Source organism: Cyprinodon variegatus, unplaced genomic scaffold (genome assembly GCF_000732505.1).
Source record: "Cyprinodon variegatus isolate N-32 unplaced genomic scaffold, C_variegatus-1.0 Scaffold266, whole genome shotgun sequence".
Classification (NCBI taxonomy): Eukaryota; Metazoa; Chordata; class Actinopteri; order Cyprinodontiformes; family Cyprinodontidae; genus Cyprinodon; species Cyprinodon variegatus.
Window position 1 is genome coordinate 386,660 of NW_015150719.1, and position 7,385 is coordinate 394,044.

Below are 7,385 nucleotides of genomic sequence, written 5' to 3' on the forward strand. Positions count from 1 at the left end.
AAAAAAATAATTAATAATAAAAAATTAATTAATCGATTTGCAAAATAATCATTAGTTGCAGCCCTAAGACACCCTGTCCTTCACAGGTAGTCCTTGAAATGCTCTCAGTAATCACAAAGACAGCAGATGTGCTAAAACATTGCATTTATTTATGCCCTACTGGATGCAGCAGTAAAAAATAATAAATTAAAGAGCAAAGGAAACCTTCTCAATCATGATTCTAGGACTTGCAAGCATTATTGATCGGTGTGTAGAATGACATCACTGTCAAAGGAGGACTAGTTCTTGTTATTGATTGTTTCTGAGTGTACAGGCAGCAACATATTGGCTCCATAATCCAGTTCAGTACAAAGTATCGTCACATTAAAACCCATTCACATAAATCTGTCCAAGTAATACCACATAAACTGATAAAAAGATTTTTCTAAAAGACTCAAAGTGTGACTGAATTGATAAACAGCCATGGGCGGTTCTAGACAGGGGCCAGCGGGGGCCAGTGCCCCTCTAGTTCGTGTCCTGGCCTGGTCCTGTTATGGCCCCTGTAATGAAGACCTAATAAAAATAAGTTCTACTGATGCTATGCACTGGAACAGACATGGTTACTGACGGGTTCTTTGGATCTATTTCATTTGTTTTCTTATAAATTCTGTTTTACTAATTATTTAAAACCAATAAGATGATAGTTTCAGTGGTATTAAGATAGGATCCAAATTTTCATCAAATTTTTAAAGGTGAATTTATCAGTTTTTCTTGAGTTCTAATTCAGACTTTAAAGGAAACGGTAATTTTAACTTAAGTTAAAAATATGTAAAATTCCTAAATTATTAATGACCTAAGACATAGAATTTTAATTAAACCTAATAGACTTCACTTCATGCAGCTATATTAATATATTTGAATCCCTTGCCCTGTTTTTATTTCATGCTTTTCTGTGCCCCCATGAAAACAATGCTGGCCCCCTCCTGGCCCCCTGGTATATTTGGTCTAGAACCGCCACTGTAAGAGGAAGGAACTCCAACAACAGCTGAACCTGGACTTTTTTTCTGAGGAGAAAAAAAAGCAAAGTTAATGACCATGAATGCCAGGGAGCCAGACTTAGGTATCTGAGTTCATGGAAGCAAAACATGAAAGAGAATATTATGACGTAAGCGTGACTAATAGTGCAACGGCAGCCAGGCTGGTACTTTACCCTGCTTTGAATCTGCAGTGAGGTGTTTTACCAGGCCGGGCCAGTTTTACATGTGAAGCCAGAAAGATGAATCATTGCCAACTGTCTGTCATTGAACTGCTGAGGTATTCAACATTAAAACAGGCAGCTTTCATATTTTAAATAAAGTGGTCAAAAAAAAGGAGGAGGAAACACAGCTGCTGGTCACTTCATAAACATCTGGAACATTCACGTTTGAGGCGCAGCTTCGCCTCACACATCTAACCAAGGGATGACGCTGATACTCCATTTAGGCAACAGGGAACTGAAACTGAAAGTTAATTTGGTTTGAAATAAACAGTCATTTCACTGTGAATTTTATGTTGAGGTTTATGAGTTTTCTTCAGGAAAACAAACAAACCAAATGAGGTTGAAGTCTGTAGCTACTGCTCCAGATGTGATGCAGACTCATCCATCCTTGATTAAGTGCTCAGGTCCTAGTCTGGTTTAATTAGGGCCACTACACGTGGAGATGAACTGGATAATCTTTTCTCTCTCTTGCCTTTGGGTCACAGAGACCACAGATCAGGTTTAGATTTGAGAAAACCAGACTTTTGTTTGGGTTTTTGAAAACGTTCTGACACCTATTCAGGAGTTTGTGTCCAAACATTGACAGAAGAACTCAGCCAAAGTCTGGTGACATTTTGCCAATGGAACAACAAATAGTTTTATTTCAAATGTATGTTACCTAATTATCCTATTTTAAGAATAAAAATACTCATTCCATTGGCAAACTATCTAATTTACCTGCTCAAATTTAATTGTAAATACACTTAATTTAAGAATTTTTCCCTTAATAATTGTTGTCCCAGTGAACGGACGGGTTGGTCGTTGGATCGCCAACTTGAAGAGGGAGGATTTGCCATCGAACTTCTGGCCAGAGAAAAAACACCTAATATGTAGCCAACATTGACGCCACAAAGGTCCCACGATTTTAACAGACCTTTTCTATTTTTGTGATGATGTTGGCATAGTAAACAGAACTGAGGATTTATATATTATGGACCAATCATTATTCATAAAATAATTCAGTAGAATTAATACTTTTATTCTGCACCAACATTGATGTTCTATTGATGTATTATTTGTTTGATGGAAAAGCTGTAGCTATAAGTTTTAGTACTCAAATCAAGTGTAATACCCTTCTTACCGCTCACTATTAAAGAAAGAAGTTAGAGGAAAAGGCAAACTTTAACACTGACTCATAATGACTGACACAGCTGACAGTTTCTGCTCTTTTACACAAGATCTGACCTTTTTTGGACACTTTCAACACAGGCAGTCCTGCTGACACACAAGGATGCCTGAAAGGGGTTTCTTTGACCTTTGCTAGGACTGCAGTTCACACCGACCAACGATCTTTAAAGCTGTAACCTGATTACAGATCAGCCAGGACAGATGAAAGGAGATGCGCGCCTTAAACCTTCAGAGAAAATGAGTTAGCACTTTATGGGAGCCAGTGCTGTTTCTAGACCAGAGGTCACAGATTAGTGGACCACGGTCTGGATCCAGACCCACCTGCTGGCTGATCTGGACCCAATCTGATTTAAAACATTTATAAATGACCACATGTTGTTCAACGACAGTGTCTAACTTCACTTGCTCCTCTTCTCCTGTTAATACGGTAAAGCCCTCCAGAGCGTCCGGCTCCAGGCTGCACATGATCCAAATGATCCAATGAGCTGCTGTCAGTCTGGGTTGCTGCTGCTGCTACTTTTAGACACAGCAGGCAAACCTGTGGCAAGCCGGGCGATGGGAAAGAAGGAGAAGATGATGAGAAAAAGAGAGCAGAGAAAGAGTGGACTGCTGGAAGAACTGTGGTGAACTGGTGAAAGAAAAGTGAAATGGTGCTCAAAGATGACCCTGAACATTTAGAGGATGTTTGGCTCAACCTGCTGGTGTGAAGCAGGATTCTCCACCATGAACAGAATCAAAAATAAATCTGGATCCAGGCTCAAAATGAGCTCCTTGATATGTGCTTTAGAATGGCTTAGTCTCCATTCAAACCCAGGTTTAAAACCTTGCAGGGCAGCCTGAAGCCCACTGCCAACATTAAGACAGAAAAAAGAAAGAAAATAACAAACGCTGAGTTCAGGGGTTTGATAAAATATGGGAAACAGGAAATTGTCTATAAACCAAACTGAACGATTGTTGTTCTCTACTTCAAATAAGCACTTTAGATTTTAAATTGGAAAAAATATTCAATTTTTTTTATATCTGTTATTTAAAAAGTCAATGTATATCATGGATGCATAAAAACCTCATTTTATTTCGGTGTGAAGTTCAGTTTAAAGTAACAGATTTTAATTAAAAATGTCTCTGGATCTTTACTGGGTGATGATTTTTTTTATTCGGACCCCAATGATTTTTAATCGGTTAACGATGCTGCTGGCATAGAACTAAAGAATAACTCAAACATGCACACACACAAGAAAACCTGGGATGAGAGTGTTTAGTATTATAAATGAGCCATAAAGCCCAGGTTGCACACTTGATCTAACGGAAAAAAACTGTGATCATTTCTGAAGCTGATTGCAATTTCTAAATAATTATTAAAGTAAATTGTTCAGGCAAAATATTGAATCGATGAAAGGTACAAATCAGTAAAAGTTTCTTTTTTTTATCCCATATGATCATTAGAAATTGATTTAGTTAAACTATCAGATCTACAAAAAGGATGTTTTAAAAATGCATCTGCTAATTGCATTAACTTTGTTGTGTGTTTTCAGTACAGGGGCCAGGCCCCTGTTGGCCCCAGTCTAGAACCGCCTCTGATGGGAGCTGTCAGATCAAAATTTTTCCATGACTCCTGAATGTTATATATCAAAGTATGAACAATAGTTCCTCTCCCCTGCTTCACTGCAGCTTCCCACTGACATTTGTTTTTCTACTTGTCATGAGCTCATGACCTGAACGCTTGCAGCCCTCGCAGAGCGGCGGGGTGACCGGGGTCGCGTGGAGGCCGGATTAGGCTGCCTGAAGCAGAGGTTAAGATTCTGGCCAATGAGGGGCATGAATGTGACATGCCTGTCAATAAGCGGATGGAGGGGTGGGGCGAGCCATGGGGAGCTCCAGCCTTGTGTGAGGAACAAAACAGAGAGTCGGGTGGGAGGGAGGGAGAGGTGAGCCAGACTGGCCGGGGTGGAAGTGGCTGAGTCAGGCCGGGTTCACCGAGTTCAGCTTGTAAATAAGTGATTAACTCCTTGCAGTGCATTCCAAGGGTCCACCTCACCCTCCCGCCCAGAGTCTTCTCAGGGGGATTCCTGAGCTCTCAGGCGCTGCTCTCTGTGTCAATATTTCCAGACCCTCCGCCATCACTGAGAGCAGTCGGGGAGGGGATCGGACTATTGTGTGCTTCATTCACTTTTTCTTGTGTTTGCTGTGGATTAAAAGGAGGAGGAGTGCGTATTGCCCACCTTAATCCACCATCAAAAACACTGTGAGAGAAACGGGCCTCAATCCGCAGCACAGCAGAGCAGCTTTCTCACTCCTATTCAGCCCTGGATGTGCCCGTCACTTGTGTGTTTATATTATTACACCCCTGAAGCAATGCAGAATCTGGCCATGGCACCATCTGCCTCAGCTTTGCTAATCATCTCAGCCAGATGGGAGAGTAGATCTCTAGGAAGCCTCTTTTTCTTTAAAAGCTGAGCTGCAAAACAGAAACAACTAAATTGCATTTCAGTCAATGCCTCTGAGAACAGGCAAGATGCTGAATGTTTTGGGTTCGATTGTTGCCAGCAAGAACCCCGATAGAAATAAGCTGTGTGCAGGAAGGTAATAACACAGCCTGACAGTTTGATTGAAAATGAACCAGCAGCATTTTTCTCAGCAACATTTGTGTCTCAGCAGAACCGCTGCAAAGGAATGCTTCGTCCTGCATGGTTTTTGCAGCATCAGGCAATCAGTGTTTAGCTCTGCAGGACCCTTCTGACAGAGGTTAAGATTTTTTTCCTCTTTTTGCAAGTACATAAAAAACTTAGAATATGCATCATTTATAAAACTGGAGCCTAAATTTGTTGTTTGCATGAAATAAGCCATGGATTCAACATTCCAGCACTGTGGCCTAAAATTCCTGAGAACGCAGCCTGAGGTAAACTGGCTCCGAGACAATGATGGGAGGTTGAAGGTGAGGAGAGAGGGGGGCTTTGGAGCTATTAATATATTCCAAGGAGGTTTCTATAGTGCTTCACTGCCGGCTGCCCCACATAATGGTTTCCATGGTGACTAGTGCAGGGCTGCAGTACAGAAATAAGCCAACAAAACAATGACCCCCAACTTCTACCTATTTCTATCTGTTATTACAAGATTTTCCCTTTTTTTTTAGATTTGGAATCAGTATAACATGTAACGTATATAAAATTAAAAGAATAACAGCTTCTCTGAAACACTCTGAAAAAATAATGTTTAAATGCTGTTTAATTGCATTTAAATGTAAAAAAATTGTGTTGAAGTAACTAAATATGATGAAGTAAATGCCCAAAGCGGTTATATATTTTTTTTTCAGTGCACAAGACTGAACAATTCAGTCAGTGGTGGCAGATTTGGGTAGAATATATAAAACCTAAAGTCGTAAGGAAGCGGCTGTTCCAACCGTTGCATTTCCGAATTCTCCCGAGTGGTGCCCGACTTTACACGAGTGAATAAAGTGAATGTGATTGGTCGACTATCAAGGGGGCGGGGTTGTTATGGTGGAAGGTTTGCAAGCAAGTTTGGTTGTCGGAAGCATCTTGCTAACCAGTTCATGGAAATTCCATTGGGACCAAGTAGCACTAAATTGGTGACTTAGAAACGACACTGTCAAGGAACGCTATGGACAGAGGAAACATGCAAGAGGAGGAGAGTTTAGTGTCGGAGGTCGTGGTTGAGTCTCCTCCGTCATCCATTTTTTATTTAGAGGAGGAAAGCGGGGACGAAGATGTTGTGGAAGAGGACGCCAGGGCGGCAGAAGCTTGGTTTGGTGTAGAAGCCGTACATGATTTAAAAGATCATTTTTAGAGACCTAACTCGATAAATTTCCTTGAAAATCCATTCTCCTATGACAACCATATTTCATAATTATTTTATACTATGTTTCTCATTGTTTTTGTTGTTGTTTCATCTTTCAAACTCTTTACTTCTTGCGTTATAATCTTTCTCGGGGTTTGAGGTTGTATTATTGCTTAGACTCATATAATACAATGGCCTACTTATCCACCTTATTTCAAATGTAATTAATCTTGTGACATTGTGGCCTAACTTTTTGTAGATTATGCTTTCTTAAGAATCAATAAAGATAAAATAAAATAAAAAAATTGAATTGGAATCATCTTTATTCGCCATGTTTGGCGCACAAACAAGTAATTTCCCTTTGGTTTCCTTCGCTTACATTAAAAAAAGAGAAAAAGCAGCAGATTTGGGGTTAAGATGGAAAAAAAATTAAAAATACCTTTGCAGCTAAGATTCTTATGGGCAAAAACTATTATTGTAGATTTTGACTGTCTTGGATTTGCATGGATCTGCTTGGTGGGTTTTAGGGGGACAAGGTAGAGGTGAATGTGACCATGAGGGACGGTCGGTCGGGGTGGAAAACATCCTGGTCAGGCTGTTTGTCTATTGTAGGGCCAGCGCTCTGAGTGAGTGAAGAAAGTCCATACAGAAAGAAGAGGAGACATGGCCCCCACCTTCTCCAAGCTCTTTACCATGAAGGCTTAGGAGCCTCTTTAAGCCATCTTTGGTCATTAACAAACAAAGCTTGTGCATCCTGCAAAGGTTTCTGTAAAACCGCTAAAACGTAACATGCAGCACAGCCTTTTGCTCTCCAACTCCAACTTGTTAACAGCGGTGAATGAAATGAAACCAGCAGGGCTGCCTGTGGAAGGTGTTCTGCTCCTCTCCACTCTTTTCCTCTCCAATGTCACTACAAGCATGCTTAGAGTGAGGGATTGCTGTAAAGTGCTGAATTGAATTCAATTGAATTGCAAAGCAGAATCATCACTGGAAATCATGTGACACGGTAGGAAGCTAGTATTTTTATGAATGTCTGAAATGTCCTGATTATGGAGGACCAACCAAGGACCAGTCAAGGTCTAACCAAGGACCAATCATTGACCAGCCAAGGTCCAGCAAAGGACCAACCAAGGACCCTTCAAGGACTAACCAAGGACCAATCATTGACCAGCCAAGGTCCAGCAAAGGA

General features: G+C 40.7%; 1 protein-coding gene across 2 annotated transcripts in view; it reads right to left on the reverse strand.

The window, feature by feature from the left end:
* bach2 (BTB and CNC homology 1, basic leucine zipper transcription factor 2) overlaps positions 1–7,385 on the reverse strand; it is a 112,701-nt gene that overhangs the window by 77,004 nt on the left and 28,312 nt on the right. The window lies entirely within an intron of this gene.